This window comes from Scylla paramamosain, chromosome 7 (genome assembly GCF_035594125.1).
Source record: "Scylla paramamosain isolate STU-SP2022 chromosome 7, ASM3559412v1, whole genome shotgun sequence".
NCBI classification, from domain to species: domain Eukaryota; kingdom Metazoa; phylum Arthropoda; class Malacostraca; order Decapoda; family Portunidae; genus Scylla; species Scylla paramamosain.
Window position 1 is genome coordinate 13147501 of NC_087157.1, and position 20000 is coordinate 13167500.

General features: G+C 43.0%; 1 protein-coding gene across 6 annotated transcripts in view; it reads right to left on the reverse strand.

Annotated features, from left to right (window-relative positions):
* The window catches only part of LOC135102089 (uncharacterized), a 122211-nt gene that overhangs the window by 64897 nt on the left and 37314 nt on the right, over window positions 1-20000 (reverse strand). For 3 of the 6 annotated variants that reach the window (XM_064006826.1, XM_064006823.1, XM_064006825.1), the window contains exon 2: window positions 17077-17155. The exons of 1 other annotated variant lie outside the window; for it this stretch is intronic. The gene's annotated coding sequence lies outside the window, so the exon portion shown is untranslated. Of the gene's footprint in view, window positions 1-17076; window positions 17156-19283; window positions 19642-20000 lie in introns of those variants that run through there. 2 more of the 6 variants (XM_064006827.1, XM_064006824.1) reach the window with 1 other exon arrangement.

Here is a 20000-nt window from a genome sequence, read left to right on the forward strand (position 1 = left end):
CTTCCTCTCCTCAGTCTCCAAAAGTGAAACTCCACCCTATCCCTTTCTCCCTTCCTTCTCCCTCTCTCCCTCACGAGTTTCAGTCACGCACGCAAATATCCACCCACAGAGAGATTGAACAATTTGCATGTGGATTTGCAGGTGAATTTGAGGTGGATTTGGAGATTTTAGCAGTTAATCATTCTCTTACGTGGATGGTATTAAGTTATTAAATTATCACTCACTCCTCTCTCATTCTCTCTTTTTCTCTCTCACTCTCTCAAGCTCCCTTCTGCCAAATCCTTGACGTGAAATTTACCTGCAGGAGTGAGGGGTGAGAGAAATGTATGTGGGGGAGAGGTGGTACTGGTGTGATGGACGTGGAAGGAAAGGGAATGGTGTGGAGGAGGGGGAGGAAAAGGAGGAGTTGTGACTTCCCTCCCCTTACACTAATTTCCTATGTTAACCTCTCTCTCTCTCTCTCTCTCTCTCTCTCTCTCTCTCTCTCTCTCTCTCTCTCTCTCTCTCTCTCTCTCTCTCTCTCTCTCAATTTCCAAAGCCCACAGAGATAATCAGTCACATTCCCACGTTCTTTCTCTACTGGTGATGTGGAATCTTTATTTAACCATCATTAAAATCATAAAAAAAAAAAAACACTTGAAAGCCACAATAACATCAACTAGAAGCCTTTAAAAGTCATGAAGATAAGGAATTGGAAGGTTTAAGAGATAGTCAGTCAAATTTCACATTATTTCCCCAGTGATGATGTAGAATTCTTATTAAAATATCACTACAACTAAAAAAAAAAAAAGACAAAAGACACTTGAAAACATCAATAACCATCAACTAGAACCCTTTAAAAGTCAAGATAAAGGACTAAGAATGTTTATGAATACACTCTGCATATCCTCTGCCTCTGCCTCTCTCAACTAGAATCCTTTAAAGCTCAAGATCGCAGACTGGAAGGTTTAAGAATAGTCTCTCTATACACTCTCTCTCTCCCTCACTCAACTAGAACCCTTTAAAACTCAAGTTAAAAGACTAGAAGGTTTAAGAATACTCCCTATACACTCTCCCTCTCTCCCTCACTCTCACCCAAGCATCCCTTTTGCTCGCACCACATTCCACACTCACCCTGACCTCGCCCCTCCCCTCCCCCTCACCTGTGACTCACCTGTGAATCACCTGTCCGTTACACCACCGTTGGAAAGAGACAGGTATGTACGCATGGCTGCTTATGTGTACTTTTATTTATGTACGTTTGTGTGCATTATTCCCACTCCCCCCACCCCCCTCCATACCTCTCTCCTCTTCCTCTCTCTCCCTGCACGCTCTCTCTCGACCCTCACCTAGCGTCATGAGCGGTGACTGAGGTAAATGGTGTAGCCAGTTCGATTCCCTCCAGTTCTCACGTTGGGGGATGGGGGGAGGGAAGGAGGCGTAAAAGAGAGGTGGGCGGAAAGGGAAGGGAGGTTGGGAGAGGAAAGAGGGGATGAGAAGGGGAAGGTAATGAGAAGAAGGGGATTGAGAAGGGGAGGGGGTAGAGATGGGATGATGGGAAGGGGAAGGGATGATAAAAAGGGGAAGGATGATGAGAAAGGAAAGGATGGTGAGAAGAAGGGATGTTGAAAATGGGAAGGGCTGATCAGAAAGGGAAGGGATGATGGGATGGGAAAATGGAAAGGAAGAAGATAGGGAAACATGACAGAAAAGAGATGAAGGGAAAACTAGGAAGGAAAGGTGGGATTGAGAGGAGATAATTACGAGGGAAAAAAATGAAGAGGGGAAATAAGGAAGGGAAGGGAGAACGGGAGAAGAAAAGAGGAAAAGAGGAAAGAGGAGAGGAAACAGAAAGGGGAAAGCAAAGCAACAACAGGACGAAGGAAAAGATTAAAGAAAAAAGGAATGGCAAGGGAGAAGAGAAAGAGGAAACAGGTGGGAAAGTGGAGATGAGAAAGGGAAAAGAGAATAGAAAGAGAAGATGAGAGTGGAAGACGACGCCGGGAGAGACGAACAAAGAATAAATAAAAGATGAGAAAGAAATGAGGAAGTGAAGAAGAACGTACAAGAAGATGAGGCAAGGAAATTAGTAGGGAAAGAGGAAAATAAGGACAGAATACAGGAAAGGGATGAGAAGAGGAATGAAGGTAGAGAAAGGTATAGAATTAAGAGTGTGCTGGCTGGCTGAGAGAGAGAGAGAGAGAGAGAGAGAGAGAGAGAGAGAGAGAGAGAGAGAGAGAGAGAGAGAGAGAGAGAGAGAATCATTGAGTTCCTGTGAGAGGCACTGAAGTGAAGGAGGATGGGAGAAAGGGAGAGGGAGAGTAGAGGAAGGAGGGAGGGAGGGAGAGTGGAGGAAGGAAGGAGGGAGGGAGGGAGGGAGGGAGGGAGGGAGGGAGGGAGGGAGGGAAGTTTGATGCTACTTGTTACGGCGACATGGGCTGAGCCGCGTCACGCCCTAACTAATAAGAGGTCGTCTCTCTCTCTCTCTCTCTCTCTCTCTCTCTCTCTCTCTCTCTCTCTCTCTCTCTCTCTGAAAACCGTCTCATTCACTAACTCCCCTACACCCACACCCACCCACCCATCCACACACACACACACACACTCCATCAAATAAGTCTCTCTCTCTCTCTCTCTCTCTCTCTCTCTCTCTCTCTCTCTCTCTCTCTCTCTCTCTCTCTCTCTCTTGCCACTAACAACCCTCACCACGCAACCTTCCCCCTCCTTACCTGCTTCCTGCACGAACTGGAGACGCCGTTATGAGTGTTGGGGGAGAGGAGGGGCGAGGTGGGGTTGTACACACGACAATCTCCACCCCCTTCAACGCCTCACCTTCCCCTTCTTTCCCTTCCCTACTATTGACTCCCTCTTCTTTTCCTCTCCTGCCACCACCTCCCCTTCCCTCCCTCTACCTCCCCTTCTTTCCACTACCACGACCTCCCCTTCTTTCCCCCCTACCACTGTCTTCTTCCCCTACTACTTCCTCCCCTTCTTTTCCTCTTTCCTATGCTCCCCTTGTTTTCCTCCCCAATTACTGACTCCACTTCTTCCACCCTTTGCACTCTTCCCTTCGCCTCAGCTAACTTGTGACCCCAGGTACTCGAGACAAATTACCTCTTCAAGTCACGTATCTTTCTAAACTTCATTGGTTCTCCTATATAGTTTATCATCTCGTTGTCTCCTCCTCCGTTTTCTTTTCTACTTCCTCATCTATATTTTCATCTTTTAAAGTCCATTATTTATTTTTTTTTTCTATACTGATATCACTTCCTCCACTCGGCTAAGTACATCCTTCTCCACTCGTCTCTTCTTCCACTAAATTCCTTTAATTTTTGTACCACTTCCACTTCCTCCTCTTGCCTCACTTCTTCCTCCGCTCATCTCTCCGTCCACTAAATCTCACTCCTTTTTCTACTATTTTCACTTCCACTTACACTTGCCTCAATTCTTCCACTACTAATGTTCCATCCTTCCACTAAAACCCTCTCCTCTTCTTCTACTAATTCCACTTCCTCGTCTTGCCTCCATTCCCCATCCACTATCTTTCCACTCTCTACAATCCTCTCCTTTTTTTTTTCCACCACTCCCACCTCTAAATCTTGCCTCAATTCCTCCTCCACTCATCTCCTCTCCAATTCTCCTCCCACTCATCTCCCTCACCAGTCAAACTCCTCCCGCACAATACCACAACTTATTCCAAGACTCCTGAACAACTTTCCCTCCCTCCATAAAACATTCCTGAAAAGATTGAGGACCGTCTTACTAACCTGAGCCTCAATGGAAGGAAAGGCAGCGCATCAAGACAGGACCAGCCTCAATTTGCCCGCCTCATCTAGCTTTTCCTTGACTCACTCGCCCTTGCCTTGTCCTATCCTACCTTGTCTTGTCTTGTCCAGCCTTGCCTTGTCCTGTCTTGTCTTAACCTGCCTTGCTTTGCCTTTCCTATCCTTTCCTTTTCTTCTTCAGCCCTCCTTTATACAGTCCTGCCTTGCCCTGCCTTGCTCTCTTGTCTACCTTGTCCTGTCCTACCTTCCCCTGCAACACCCTGCTATACCATCATCTTTTTTATATCTCAACTTAATGATTTTTCTTCCCCATTTCTTCACCTGTCCCTATTCTCTCTCTCTCTCTCTCTCTCTCTCTCTCTCTCTCTCTCTCTCTCTCTCTCTCTCTCTCTCTCTCTCTCTCTCTCTCTCTCTCTCTCTCTCTCTTTCCCGTTGCCATGAAGGAAGAAGAAAGTTGTCAATGTTTTCCAATATATTTCCCGCCCCATTCAGAAGCAACCCTCAACTTTTTTTTCCTCTCACTCTCTCTTTCTCTCTCTTTACATTATTTTTTTCCCCCTGCGCCCCACTTTTTTTTTTTATCGCTTTCACATTTACAACTTTTTTTCACCACCACCACCACCACCACCACCACCACCACCACCACCACCAGTCCCTCGTGAATTGTTTGCAGTCAGTAGTACAGCAGTTTGTTATTGTTGCCTTGATGGAGAGCCTGCGTGAGGGAGCCGCTGCTGGCCCGGGTCCTTTCTTTAGCATGGTGGGGAGAGCAAGAAAGGAGGGACAGTGTGGGGAGAAAGGAGGGGACAGGTAGGTGGAGGGAGATGTTCTTGGTCTGGCCCCTTTCTTTAGCGTGGCAGGGAGGGGAAAGAAAGGAGGGACAAGGAGGAGAGACATAAGAGGGGACAGCTGGAGAGAGGAAGGAAAGGGAAAGGGGGAGTTAAGGGGAACGGAGAGAGGAGAGAAAGGAGAGGATAGGTGGAAAGAGAGACGAAGGAAAGGGAAGAGAAAGTTAAGAGAGGCAAAAAGAGAGAAAGAACAGGGAGAGGAGCGAAAGAAGAGAACAGGTAGGAGAGATAAAGAAAAGGGAAGAAAGACTTAGGGAAGGAGAGAGGAGGAACAAGGTAGAGATAAAAAAAAGAGTAGGTAGGAGGGAAAGGAAAAGGGAAGGAAGATTTAAGAGGGAGAAAAGGAGAGAGAGGATGGGGAGGAGAGAGAGAAAGATGAGGACAGGTATGACAGAGAAAGGAAAGTTGAGAGAGAGAGAGAGAGAGAGAGAGAGAGAGAGAGAGAGAGAGAGAGAGAGAGAGAGAGAGAGAGAGAGAGAGAGAGAGAGAGAGAGAGAGAGAGAGAGAGAGAGAGAGATGGGGGCGGAAGAGACGACAGGTGGAAACAGATAAGCAGAAAGGAAAGGAAAGAAAGCGTTGAAAGAGAGAGAGAGAGAGAGAGAGAGAGAGAGAGAGAGAGAGAGAGAGAGAGAGAGAGAGAGAGAGAGAGAGAGAGAGGGTGGGGAGAAACAGGAGAGAAAGGGAGGAAAGGAACGACAGGTGGGGCTCGTCCGGTGTTGCAAGGGCGTGCAGGTGTTGAACGTGGAGGGAGAAGGGAAGTGAAAGGGAAAGGAGATAGGGACAGGTGTAAATAAGGTGAAGACAAGGTATTGGTTATGAAAGAGGAATGGAAAGGAATCGAGAAGACAACACGAAAGGGAAAATGGATATGAAAAAAGGAAAGAGAACGTGTGAAGAGGAAGGGAAGAGAAAGGGAAAGGAAAGGCGGAACTGAGGTGGAGAAAAGAGAGAGAGAGAGAGAGAGAGAGAGAGAGAGAGAGAGAGAGAGAGAGAGAGAGAGAGAGAGAGAGAGAGAGAGAGAGAGAGAGAGAGAGAGAGAGAGAGAGAGACGATGAAAAGATTATGAGTACGACTTGACATAGCACACACACACACACACACACACACACACACACACACACACACACACACACACACACACACAGACATACAAAAGACGAGTAAACAAAGAACAACACAAGCATATACAAACGAAAATAGAAACACACACACACACACACACACACACACACACACACACACACACACATTTGGTTCTATCTAAAAAACACACAACGACTCCCTAGTGTCTCGAATACAGTGCTTCGGGGAGACGAGGAGAAGCGAGAACTTTCACTTTCAGGAAGGGGAGAGAGAGAGAGAGAGAGAGAGAGAGAGAGAGAGAGAGAGAGAGAGAGAGAGAGAGAGAGAGAGAGAGAGAGTATAATATAACGCATGAAATAATAAAAATGTAAGATAATAAAAAAAAAGTATAGCAGAAAGAAAAAAAGAAGGAAAAAGGGGAAGAAAGGGGGAAAAAAGAATAAAAGTACAGTACATTAACATAAACATAAACAAGAAAGCGGGAAAAAAGGAAACAAAACGAAAAGGATAAAAAAAGAAAAATCTGAGAGGAATGACAAACAAAATGAAAGAAACCATAAAAAAGAGGAAACAAAACGAAGAGAAAAAAAGAAAAAAAGAAAAAAAAACTCAGGGAAAAGAATGGAAAACGAAACTGAACAAAGCATCAAGAAAAACAAACAAACAAACAAACACACACACACACACACACACACACACACACATCAAAAGTCACGGAAAACAAGCAAACAAACAGACACAGACACACACACACACACACACACACACACACACACCATCAAGTACTTCCTATTTCCCAACACAAACACAAACACCAAACCAATACTCCGTCCATACAGCCAAACACACTCACGACCTCGCCAGACTCATTGAAAACTCGTATAAACATCCCACACAAGCCTCACGTAGGGCTGGGAGCGCCTATTTGAGCCTCCTGTAGCATGCTTTAATGAGAGGCGGCCACGGAAAGTTGTGAAGCTCAGGCCGAAACTTCACGACAACAGGAGAAGCCTTCGTGTTTACTGAGTTAAGGAGGAAGAGGAAGAGGAGGAGGTTCAGTAGGGACATTATACCACTTCCTGACCTGCGGGGAAGAAGCTGCGGGATTGTGGAGAACTGGAGAGCCTTCAAGTGTTAGATAAGTAGGGACTGGGTGAAAATGAAGACTGTAATACCAAGAGGAAGGAAGACTGCACGGTGATGGGAAAGCGGGGGATGGGTGAGAATGAAAGCAGTAGTGTTGAGAGGGAAGCTGCAGGGTCAAGGAGATGCGAAGATTGGAGAGAATGAATGAGAATGAATGAGAATGTTAAGAGGAAGACTGCAAAGTGATAAAGGTGCAGGGATGGGAGGGAATGAAAGAGAATAAACGAGAGCGAAGATAAGAGTGCTGAGAGGGAAGCTGCAGGGTTGAGAAGATGCGAAGATGGGAGAGAGTAAATTAAAATAGAGACAGTAGTGCTGAGAAGACTGCAAGATGATGAAAATGCAAAGGTAGTAGAAAATAAACGAGGATAAACAAGAGTGAAGATAATGATATAAAGAGAATGGCTGTAGGGTAAAAAAAAATGATGAAAATATGGAAGAAAATGAATGAGAATGAATAACAATGAGCGATATGCCGGAAATGTTGAGAGAGAGAGAGAGAGAGAGAGAGAGAGAGAGAGAGAGAGAGAGAGAGAGAGAGAGAGAGAGAGAGAGAGAGAGAGAGAGAGAGAGAGAGAGAGAGAGAGAGAGAGAGAGAGAGAGAGAGAGAGAGAGAGAGAGAGAGAGAGAGAGAGAGAGAGAGAGAGAGAAACTTCGTGAACTGATGACGATGCGAAAGAGACTGAAGGAGAATGAACGCTGCAAGAGGTGATGAAGGAAAGAAGGGAGAAAGAAATGAAAGAAAGAAGTTAGTGACGATACAGGAGATGACGAAAGGTAAGAAGGAAAGAAGGAAAGAAGGAAGAAAGGAAGGAAGAATGGAAAGAAGGTGGAGGAGCTGCAGAAGATAGTGAGGGAAAGAAGGAAGGAAAGGAAGGGAACGTTGTAGTGGGTGATAAGGGGAAAAAAAGAAATTAGGAAAGAAGGAAGGAAGGAGAGAAGGAAAGGAGGCGACGCTGCAGGGGGAGATGAGGGAAAGAAGGAGAGAAGAAAGAAAGGAGGAACCGTTGCAAGGGTTGATGAGGGGAAAGACGGAAGGAAGGAAAGAGAGAAGGAAGGAAGAAGTGACGCTGCTAGGGATGATAAAGGAAGAAGAAAAGGAAAAGAAGAGGAGGAATGTTGCAGTGGGGTGATGAGGGAAAGAAGAAAAGGGAGAGAAAGAGGTGCGTAGGTGGGGCGGAAAGACGCGAGCTGAGGACCTGGCTGTTTTTCCCCCGAGCAGAGCAGAGCAAGTAAAAAAAAATCGGAAAAAAAAATCTCAGGTAAACACATACGTGGAAAGGAATGGGAGACTCGCCTGACTCAACGAGGAGGTAGGAATGAAATAGAACCCCCGCCGCTTGAGTCATGAGGGAGAGGACTGGAGGAGGAGGACGAGGAAGAAGAGGAAGAGGAAGAAATGGAGGAGGAGGAGGAAGATGAAGATGGAGAGGACGGAAAGGAAGGGAGAGGGAAGGGAGGAAGTCACGTCATCTGCACAAGAGACGCTGTGTGTGTGTGTGTGTGTGTGTGTGTGTGTGTGTGTGTGTGTGTGTGTGTGTGTGTGTGTGTTATGTGGGGGAAAGGGGAGGAGGAGGAGGAGGAGGAGGAGGAGGAGGAGGAGGAGGAGGAGGAGGAGAGGCGTCACCTGTCCTCCTCTACTCCTGCCTCAAGGTGTGTGGGGGGTTGGGGGAAGGTTAGGGGGAAAGAAGGGAGGGGGAGGGAAAAGGAGGGAGGGGGGAAGAAGGTTATGGGCGCGATGCGAGTCTGAATTATACAGGAAATTATCAACAATCTTCAGCATTTACGCAAGTACTATAATCTAATCTCTCTCTCTCTCTCTCTCTCTCTCTCTCTCTCTCTCTCTCTCTCTCTCTCTCTCTCTCTCTCTCTCTCTCTCTCTCTCTCATGGGACACAGAGTCACTTACATTCGCTCTCCCTTTATTTTTCTTGTGCATAAATCCTCTCCTACTCTTCCTCCTTCCCTCCCTCCTTCCTTCCTTCCTTCCTTCCTTCCTTCCTTCCTTCCTTCGTCTCGTAAAGTAAATGCACCTTACCATTCTCGTCTTTCCTTTGTTTTTCATTATTCCCTTGGGACCTCTTGGCCTCATGACACAGGTGGAAGGAGGAGGAGGAGGAGGAAGAGGAGGAGGAGAAGGAAGAAGAAGATATGGAGGAGGAAGGACTGCAAATTAGAAGGGATTTACAAAGGAGAAAGTGAGTCAGGGTTGGTTATGGTTTGTTGTGTGGTTGTTGTTGTTGTTGTTGTTGTTGTTGTTGTTGTTGTTGTTGGTGGTGGTGGTGGTGGTGGTGGTGTGAATAGCAAGAAGACGGAAAGAGACAAACATACATACAGACAGACAAACATAAAGATAAATAATTAGATAAAAAAAAATAACGCAGAAGATAAAATCGAGAGTTTCCAGTAAATAAAATATCCAACTCTTCCCTAAAATTGATGCTGTCGTGACCAGAAGGGCGGTGTGTGTGTGTGTGTGTGTGTGTGTGTGTGTGTGTGTGTGTGTGTGTGTGTGTGTGTGTGTGTGTGTGTGTGTGTGTGTGTGTGTGTGAAATGCGTCCGGTTCTGTCTACTTATTAAGGAACATACACATAATGAAATTCCACTGCCAACACAATTATATCCTGCACTTGTTGTTTGTTATTATTATTATTATTATTATTATTATTATTATTATTATTATTATTATTATTATTATATCTTGTATTAAAACTTTCTAGTTATTTGCTTACATTATTAAATCAATTTCATACATTTTAATTTCACATTCCAAGCTGAGTTTCTTAGCGTTCATTCCCACTAAACAAATTACTATAATATCACGGAACTGTTTCATTATTATACATTTTTCACTTTATACTGTCTCGTACAATCGTTCCTTTATTTCATTCCATCAATTATATACTCATAATTGAATCCCGTTCATCTGTTTTCATTTCCTTATTCATTGTTATCAATTATAGACTCACAATTCAACCCCTTTCATTTATAATAATTTCCTAACTTTATTTTACCAGTCCTATAATCGTAATTGACTCTCTTTTCTATATAATCATTTCCTAATTTTCTCCATTCAATTCTATACTAACAACTGAATATCTCTCGTCTATAATCATTTCCTTATTCAATTCATCAATTTCATATTCACATTTAAATCCTTTTCGTTTATAATAGTTTCCTTACTTTTTTTCTTATTAATTCCATACTCGCAGTTGACTCACATTCATCTTCCTCGATCCTCCTTTCTGTTCCTTTGCGCTCAATTCCATCTTTTCCAAACTTGGCTTCCATCCTCCTCCTGCCGCGTATTCAAGTCTTTCTGGGAGTTTTGAGACGACCGGCACTGGAAATTTTTTTTTGAGATCCTAGCATCAGTGTGTGTGTGTGTGTGTGTGTGTGTGTGTGTGTGTGTGTGTGTGTGTGTGTGTGTGTGTGTGTGTGTGTGTGTGTGTGTGTACAGTAACATAAGTAAGGTAATGATAACATGTTGTATCTATTTATCTAGCTAAGTGTGTGTGTATGTGTGTGTGTGTGTGTGTGTGTGTGTGTGTGTGTGTGTGTGTGTGTGTGTGTGTGTGTGTGTGTGTGTGTGTGTGTGTGTGTGTGTGTGTGTGTGTGTGTGTGCAGACGCGCTACACTACCCAGCAATAATGCGACATTAAAAGCGCATTAAAAGGAATTCCTGCTGTGTTTGGAAGCGAGTCAGGCATAATATTTTTTGCTTAAATAATAATTGCTCCTGTCTGCCTCCCCTTTACATATTATTATTATTATTATTATTATTATTATTATTATTATTATTATTATTATTATTATTACTACTACTACTACTACTACTACTACTACTACTACTACTACTACTACTACTACTATTATTATTATTATTATTATTATTATTATTATTATTATTATTACTATTATTATCATCATCATTATTCATGTTATCGTTACTGTTATTCCAGTTATCACTGTAGTTGTTACTGTTGTTCTTTATGATAGTGCAGCTGTTAAGGAGTGTTAATGGAGCGTAATGGTGGTGCTATTAGTAGTAGTAATGCAGAGGTGATGTACACTAATAGTAGGTGTAAGTGCAAACAAGTTAAAACAGAGATAATAACAACAATAGTAGTAAAGATGGTTTTAATAATGAATGTCGATCTGGTAGTAATGATAAAAGTTTGCATTACTTAGACAAATACGTGAAATTTACTGAGAAAACACAAAACAAAATATGCTTTTGGTCTTGCCTGAGTCCATTCCCCATTAACAGTTTCCAATGATAATAGTGTACCATGACAAGCCCAACTGTCATTATATTCTACCTGTCATTATATACTTCTACCTGTCATTATATACTCCTGTCCGTCTCCTCACACCACCACCTGATGATGATGATGGTGTACAATGATTTTTCTTTATATAAGAGGGGCTGTGGCCAAGGGCAACGTAAAAGCTTAAAAAGAAAAGCCCACTTAAGGTTCAAGTCCTCAAAGAGTATTCAAGAGGCTTATGAAAGGTTATACATCCCATATAAACTGTGTGTACTATTTGCTACCATAAACTGCTTGTCATTATTCACTTCTGTGTTCTCTCACCACTAACAGTTTCCAGTGATGTCAGCGTACCATGCCACCATACACTGCTTGTCACCACACACTACTCATCACTATACCTATCACCACTAAGCGGAGAGGATGAAAAAAAGGAAGATGTGCATGACCTAATGGAGACAAACTATCAAAACATCAATCCCATAGAGACGTGAAAAAAAGAAAAAAAGATAACCAAGTAGAAGATGGCGGACAGAGAAACCATGTGTTGTTCAATGCCTCAAAAAACTCTCCATAAATCAACTTAACACAACCTCCCAAATAACTACCCCTCCCCCTTCTTTCCCCTTGCCTGCTATCCTTCAGTAACACCCAACTATCCGCCCCTCTTCTACTCGTACACTGAACATCCTCGGTCTGTCCTTACGTAAAAATCTAAACTGGAAACTAAACATCTTTTCCCGCTAAAGGAAGACGATGGTACAAAACAATACTAGTGCATAAATGACATGTGCTGACGTGGTGGTGGTTGTGGTGGTTGTGGTGGTGGTGGTGGTGGTGGTGGTGGTGGTGGTGGTGGTGGTGGTAGTGGTGGTGGTGGTGGTGGTTGTGGTGGTGGCACAGCGTCCTTGAAGATGGATTAAGCCCTCTGATTTTACTTGGCTTCACTTCACTCACTTGCTTGTACACTTTTACACGTGGAGAGGGGAAGGGAAGGGCACGGGAGGACGAGAGGGGAAGAGAACGGAGACAAAAAAAAGTGCGGGGAGAGGGGAAGCGAGGGGAAGCTAAGGAATAGAAAGGGGAAGGAAAGGGTACCGGAAGTGGGAAGGGGGAGAGGATCAAGAGAAAAAAAATGTATGAGGGGAAGCCAAGATTAAGGGAAGGAAGGGGAAGGGGAAGGGGAACAGGAAAGGAAAGTAGGCAGAACTGAGAGAAAGAAAAGTGGGAGAGGGGAAGCCAAGATAAGAGAACGAAGGGAAAGGGGGAAGCAAAGGGAAGGGGAAAAGAAGGGGAGGGGACCACGAGAAAGAAAATAAAATATGAGAGAGGGGAAGCAATGATAAAAGAAGGAAGGGGAAGAGTGAAGGGAAGAGGAAGGGGATTCGGAACAAATTAAAGGGGAAACAGAAATAAAATTAATACAAAAAAAAGTTAGGGATGAAAGTGAGGATGAGAGAATGAAAGAATGGAGGGAAGAAGGGAAAAGAAGGGAAGGGAATCACATGAGAAGAAAAAATAATGGGGAAATAGGGAAAGGAAGAGAAGACAGGGAAGGAAGGGAAGAAAGGGAAGGAGAGAAGGGAAGGGAGGTTCTTACATCCCTACAATACAAGACTTCCTCACGCTGCAACGACCACTAGAAAGGGATTAGAAGGATTAGTGACTGGTGGTGGTGGATGGTGGTGGTGGTGGTGGTGGTGGTGGTGGTGGTGGTGGTGACGGTGAAGAAGAAAAAGAAGCTGAAGAAATAATAATAATAATAATAATAATAATAATAATAATAATAATAATAATAATAATAATAATAAGAAGAAGAAGAAGAAGAAGAAGAAGAAGAAGAAGAAGAAGAAGAAGAAGAAGAAGAAGAAGAAGAAGAAGAAGAAGAAGAAGAAGAAGAAGAAGAAGAAGAAGAAGAAGAAGAAGAAGAAGAAGAAGAAGAAGAAGAAGAAGAAGAAGAAGAAGAAGAAGAAGAAGAAGAAGAAGAAGAAGAAGAAGAAGAAGAAGAAAAAGAGGAAGAGGAGGAGGAAGAGGAGAACAAGAGCAAGAAGATGAAGAACAAGAACAAGAAAACAAATGGGAACAAGAAGAACACGAAGATGAAAAACAAGAACAGAAACCGGAAAAAAAAACAAGATGAAGACCAAGAGCAAGAACAAAAACAAGAATAAGAAGATGAAGAGCAATAACAAGAACAAGAACAAGAAAAGAAAAAGAAAAAGGAAAGAAAAAGAAAAGAGAAAGAAGATGACGCACTACAACCTCCACCACCACCACCACCACCACCACCACCACCACTGCCACCTGAGTCTTGCCTTTGGCCTTAACCTTCGCCACTATTATTATTACACGCCGTTAATGAAGCCAGAATTTTGCATCATTACCGCAGATTACTCTTCTTTTTTCCCCCATTTATCTATTTATTTTTATTTTTTTTTACTTATTTTTGTGTACGTTGCCTCTCACGATGTATTTATTTTCTCTACACTTGTATTTTTTCCGTCTCTCTCTCTCTCTCTCTCTCTCTCTCTCTCTCTCTCTCTCTCTCTCTCTCTCTCTCTCTCTCTCTCTCTCTCTCTCTCTCTTTCTGTCACCATGCACGAGTCAGTGTCACATATTTGTATGTTATGAAGTCTGAGTGAGTGAATTAGTGAGTTAGTGTGTGTGTGTGTGTGTGTGTGTGTGTGTGTGTGTGTGTGTGTGTGTGTGTGTGTGTGTGTGTGTGTGTGTGTGTGTGTGTGTGTGTGTAATAATAATAATAATAATAATAAACGGTTTATTATTTAGGCAGTTGACAAACTGAAAATGTACATAGGGGATGGGGAAAAACTTAACATTAATCCTAACGGTAAGACTAATCTAGGAGGGAAATACTATTGATTGATGGCTCGCACCATGGTGGGAATCGCACTGAGTCTGTACCGGTCCGTGCGCGGCGCCTTTAGGGGCGTTATTTTGTTGTGGTGTCTGGTGGCACGGACAGGGCGAGGCGCGTCGGGCGGCAGCATGTCTCTGAGACGCGGATGATGCAGTAGTCCCTTCCCAAACTTCTCCAGAGCCTCTCGGTGCCTGGTGGATATTCTGGACAGACTCAGGGTGGTCAGGGCTTCTTCATAGGTGGTGTATGCAGGGCCAAGGATGACCCTGCACGCCCTTTTCTGCACACTCTCTAGCTGTAGCTGTTGAGTGTGTGTGAGGGAGGAGGACCACGCTGGGGAGGCGTACATGAGTTTGGGGAGGATGAAGGTGAGGTACACCCCCCTTAACTCATCTGTCGGCGTCCCCAGCGACCTGAGTCTGCGCAGCATGTACAGCCTGTAGGTAGCTGATCTCACGGTGCTGGCGACATGCTGCTTCCAGGTCAGCTGGTCGTCCACCGTGACTCCGAGAAGCTTGGCACATTGGACCACCTGGAGGGGGTGAGGGCCCACTGTGAGCCGGGGAGGGGGCACTGGTACAGAGGAGGTACAGAAATGCATCACCACAGTTTTGCTGTGGTTGATGGTCATCCTGCTCTCCTCTGTCCACGTCTGCAGTCGCTCCAGAATTGCTTGCAGTGGCGAGTAGTCCGGGTTCTTGTTGGAAACTGGGACGCCCACGGTGCAGTCGTCCACATACTTCCAGCGATGGGGGGTGTCGGTGAGGGCGTCGTTGATGAGGAGGAGGAAGCATAGAGGACCCATCTTGGTCCCCTGGGGGACTCCACATGTCAGCTGTTGGAAATTAGAGACAGAGCCCTGATAGCGAACGGCCTGACGTCTCCCTGTGAGGAAGTCGGCTAGCCACGCTATCAGATTAGGAGGGAGACCCAGACTTACTGCCTTGCTGATGACAACAGTGTGATCAACTAGATCAAAGGCTTTTTTGAAGTCGACAAAAGCAACAGCTAGAGAGGTGTTTCGCTTGTCCAGGTGGCTGTGGATGAATTCAAGGAAGCTGGTCAGGTAATGTGAGGTGGAGGTGGCTTTAATATTTCCGAATTGTCTGATATCCACGGTGTTACAAATTTTGGTGTATGCCCAGTCATATACAAAATCTTCACAAATAAGGCTAGGGATGGGGGTGATAGAGACTGGCCTGAGGTCATTGAGTGACTGAGGACTGGAAGTTTTGTGTGTGTGTGTGTGTGTGTGTGTGTGTGTGTGTGTGTGTGTGTGTGTGTGTGTGTGTGTGTGTGTGTGACACCGAAAACTTAAAAAAAAAAAACGAGACCGAAAAGATTAAAAGTAATGACAAAGTGAGAGAGTAAGAGCTTGGATAAGTGAGTGAATGACTGAGTGACCGAGTGACTGACTGACTGACTGACTGGACATCTAAAATAAGCAAGAGTAAATGTGAATATGATGGCTAAATTAAACTAGTAAATGAGTAAGTAAGAAAGTGAATAAAGATGAGTGAATGAGTTACAATGAAAAAAAAAAAGAAGAAATAAATATGAACACAAGATTTAAAGAAAACAGTGCGTGAGTGAATACCAGTCAACGAAAAAAGTAAAAAAAAAAAAAAACGAGCAAATGAGTTAAAATGAGTGAGAGCAAATGATTGAGAGAATGAGTCAACCCACGAGGCCAACACAGCAATGCAACATGAGGGAGGGGATCGCAGATAATGCCAACGTGACGGGACAGAACTAGGAGAGGGAGAGGGAGAGGGAGAGGGAGAGGGAGAGGGAGAGTGATGGAGCAGCAACAACAACAAGCCATCATTCATTTTAATGTTGGCAAAGTTGAGTTGCACGCGACCAGCCGACCAGCAAACCAACTAACCACTACACCTTTACTTAATAGCCACCACCACCCTTCCTCCCTTCCCTTGTCTGCCACTATCACCCCTCCCTTGTCTCCCTCCCCTTTCCCTTGTGTCTTCCTTCCCCCTTCCCTCATCCCTTACTTTATTCCTTTCGTCTCTTCACTTACGTTTCCCTCTACCATCCCTCCCTTCCTGCCCTTGTCTCCTCCATCACCTCCCTCATCCCTTCACCTGTCACTTCCCTTGCCTCCCTCTACCATCCCTTTCCTTCTCCAACTCATTAATTTCCTCATTTCTCCCCTCATTCCTTCCCTTATCCCTTCCCACCACATCATCCTTCCCTCGACCATTCCCTCATCCCTCCTCTTGCTTCCCTTGTGCCTCCTTTTCCCCTTCCCTCGTGCCTCCCTCTCCTCCCTCATCTTCTATTACAACGCAGTTACCAAGGATCTACGTACCCGTTGTCCATGTTAATGCGTGCGTGCGTCCTTTGCTTTCTTGCTGAGAGGAATGTTTATAGATATCAATGTGCTTGGTGCTTTTGTTTTTTTGTTTTTGTTTTGTTCGCGTTATCGGTGTGTAAGGTTCGTCTTTTGTGTAGTGGTGTGTCCTTGATTTTTCCTTTTTTTTTTTATAACTGGTGTAAGTGATAAGTGATAATGTCTTACCTTCTCTCTCTCTCTCTCTCTCTCTCTCTCTCTCTCTCTCTCTCTCTCTCTCTCTCTCTCTCTCTCTCTCTCTCTCTCTCGTCTGCGTTATAAGTGTGTATGGCTTGACTGGTGTATCATTCATTCAATCATTCATTTTTTTCTTTCGTTTCTTTCTTTATTCTACCTTTCTTTAACTAGTGTAAGGGATAATGTTTTTACCTATTCTCTCTCTCTCTCTCTCTCTCTCTCTCTCTCTCTCTCTCTCTCTCTCTCTCTCTCTCTCTCTCTCTCTCTCTCTCTCTCTCTCCACTCCTACAAATCATCAGGAAAGGATTATGTAGCAATATCCTTCATGCACTCTAACATTTCACTCCCTTTCAGCGTGAACAGCTTAACGCGAGCCACTCACTCAATATCTAAACATCCTCCCCTTTAAAATCCCCGACTTACACACACACACACACACACACACACACACACACACACACACACACACACAGAGGTTCAATAACAATATCATCTGCTACAGGAGGAAGACGCCGTTTAGAACTAAGCTATTATTGACATACCTGAAGGGGGCGGTGAAGGGGTTGTTGTAACGATCCACTCCTTCGGGATGAACTGTTACCACTACTCCTGCTGTGCCGCCTGGAGGAGGAGAAAACAACAACAACGTCAGCAAGATCAAGGGAAGGCATAATCAATTATCACTTATGCTAGTTAGAAGAAGAAAAATAAAGAGAAGAAAAGTAAAGAATAAAAGAATGAAAGACAGAACGAACGAAAACACATTAAACACACGTTACGCAATTATCACATACTAATTAAAGGAAGGAAGATAAAAGAGAGGAAGAAAAGTAAAGAATAAAAGAAAGGAAAAAACGAAAAACACATTAAACACATCGTAAGCTGACCAGAAGTTAAACGTCATTAGTTCACCAATGTGATACGTGTAGACTGTAGAGTTATTCTTATTTGTTTTAACGTTATGATTTATGGTTTGACAACGTGTTAAAATTCTCTAGATACACAGGTAAATTTGTATCGGCCGGAAGTTAGACAGTACTAGTTCAACAATACAACATATGAAGAGTTATATGAATATATTTGAACGTTATGATTTATAGGCGGATACTGTGGTCAAATTCCCTAAATGCATAGGAAGTTCAACATGGCGATACGTATAGAGTTATTTTATTTTAACGATAAGGCTTACTGTGTTAAGAATACCTAGATACAGACATGCTAGGTTTGTACTGCCCAGAAGTCTGACATTATAAGATTAGCAAGTAAATGACTGACACCACATAACATCAGCCTGGACAGAATAGAAAAGAGAGAGGGGTAAGATGAAGAGAGGTTAGGCCGCTAACAATTGCAAGATGTGTAGGGGTATCGTCATTCATTTTAACGTTATGTCTTGCAGTGCTAAAATTAAATGCAGTGCGAAGATTTCTGTCACCCAGCACAAGTCAAATACTACAACCTGAGATAGAAGCATCTCTTACGGTACACGTTATAACTTCAATATGACATGACATAGAAAAGTTATTTCCATTTAATATTGTGTTTTCTGGTTAAAAATTAAAATTCGACGCAATACAGATGTTTTGATTACCACAAAACAGCAAAAATTCCTCCAAGGCACCTGAATACACCTTCAGCACACACACAGAAGCACTTGATGTTATGCAATGTACAAGTCATAAGAACATAAGGGCATTTATTCATTTTTTTTTTTCTTCACCATAAGGAAAGTCGCAAGAAACCATTAAGTCCACATGTGGCAGAACCTATATAGCTGAAACATATATGTCTTTGCATAATATGCTATTCTTATAAAACAACATGGGGCTTTGTTAATAAACTGCTGCTGCTGCTGCTATAAGAAATTACTACTACTACTATTACTACTACTAGGTACTACTACTATTATTACTACTTCTATTAATAATACCATTTACCATCCCTCCCCTTAAATTTCTATGATCAAACTTCCTTACAAACTCCACACAAACGACCCAATAACTAAATATTTCATAATCACGCAATACACTACTGAGTCCCCATTACAAAGTAGAATTTTCTTATTTTCAGCTAATGCCTTTGATGTGAATACAGAGAACATCCATCTTTTTTTTTTTGCGGATTAAGATGTAACTTATCCGAAAAAAAATTTATATATATATATATATTATATATATATATATATATATATATATATATATATATATATATATATATATATATATATATATATATATATATATATATATATATGTATATATAATTTTTTGCTACCATGTCATTTTTACAACCTCACTCTTTCTCTGTCTGTGGGTAAACTGAATTCAGATATCTAATAATTTACTTTATTAGGTAATTCTAGAAAGAACGCAATGCAGGTATAGGCGCAGATTGGAAAACACCTGGCATTGGCAATTTCACGGTAATCAGAGTTAATCTAATTTCTTGTCTATCTAATTGAATAGTCATACTCATTTTACATGCTTACCCGCCTGCGTGGAATTAGTACACCGATAACATGTAGCGAGTACGATGATGATATCTTAAGCCACTTTCCCTTCCCGACTTTACTCATACTCCTGGCAGCGTTACTTGATCATGAGTGATGGTTAATGATGGTTGAGAACACTATTTATAAATTTTCGCTATTCTAGTCGCGCTGGAATGGCCGGTCATCATGCTTTCATTCATTGGTTATTTAAGTGTCAAGACGGCACGCGCCACTCAGAGCTCAGCGGCAGTGACTCACCGGCGCTGAGAGTGGGAAGGAGCTGAGTCGAGTTGGTGTGGAGTATTTGCCTTTGGAACAGCACTCCCTGACGCGTCGCTTCTTACTGTCTGGGTCTTCTGTTTTCTTCTTTCTCTTTCCTTTTTCTTTTCTTTTTCTATCCAAAATTTATGCAATGTTCTCTTCGTTTCCTCACTATATATATTTTCAAACAGATAGGGAAGTTACGGAGTGCCTCTGGTATACCCGTAAACCACGTTCAACCTCATATTTCCTCACACATAACACTTAGAGACTCACAGTTTGTTTCGTCATAAGGGGAAAGTTTTCACCAGTATACTGAGACAACGTCAACCAAAAATAAACACAAATTTACGTGCATTAAAGCATATTTTCATTCTGCAAATAAATAATTAAAACATGTCATCAGCGTCTTGGTGGGGCTTCAAGTGCTGCCATGCGAGACTGCGGTACGAAAATAATATATATTTGTTGCATTATCCACGACGCTGACGGGAGGAGGGCGTGGCCTATCCAGATATCTTGAACGCACTCACTATAGTAATCCTGTTTCATATTCTGTTTTCATCTTTTTAGACACTTTTTTTTTTTTGCCTTCATTAGCTTTCAATTCATCTTTCCTATTTCCCTCCCTCCCTTCTTCCCTTCTTTCTTTCCTTCTTTCTTCCTTTCTTCCTCCTCCTTATTTATTCTCATCTCCATATTCCCTCATGCATA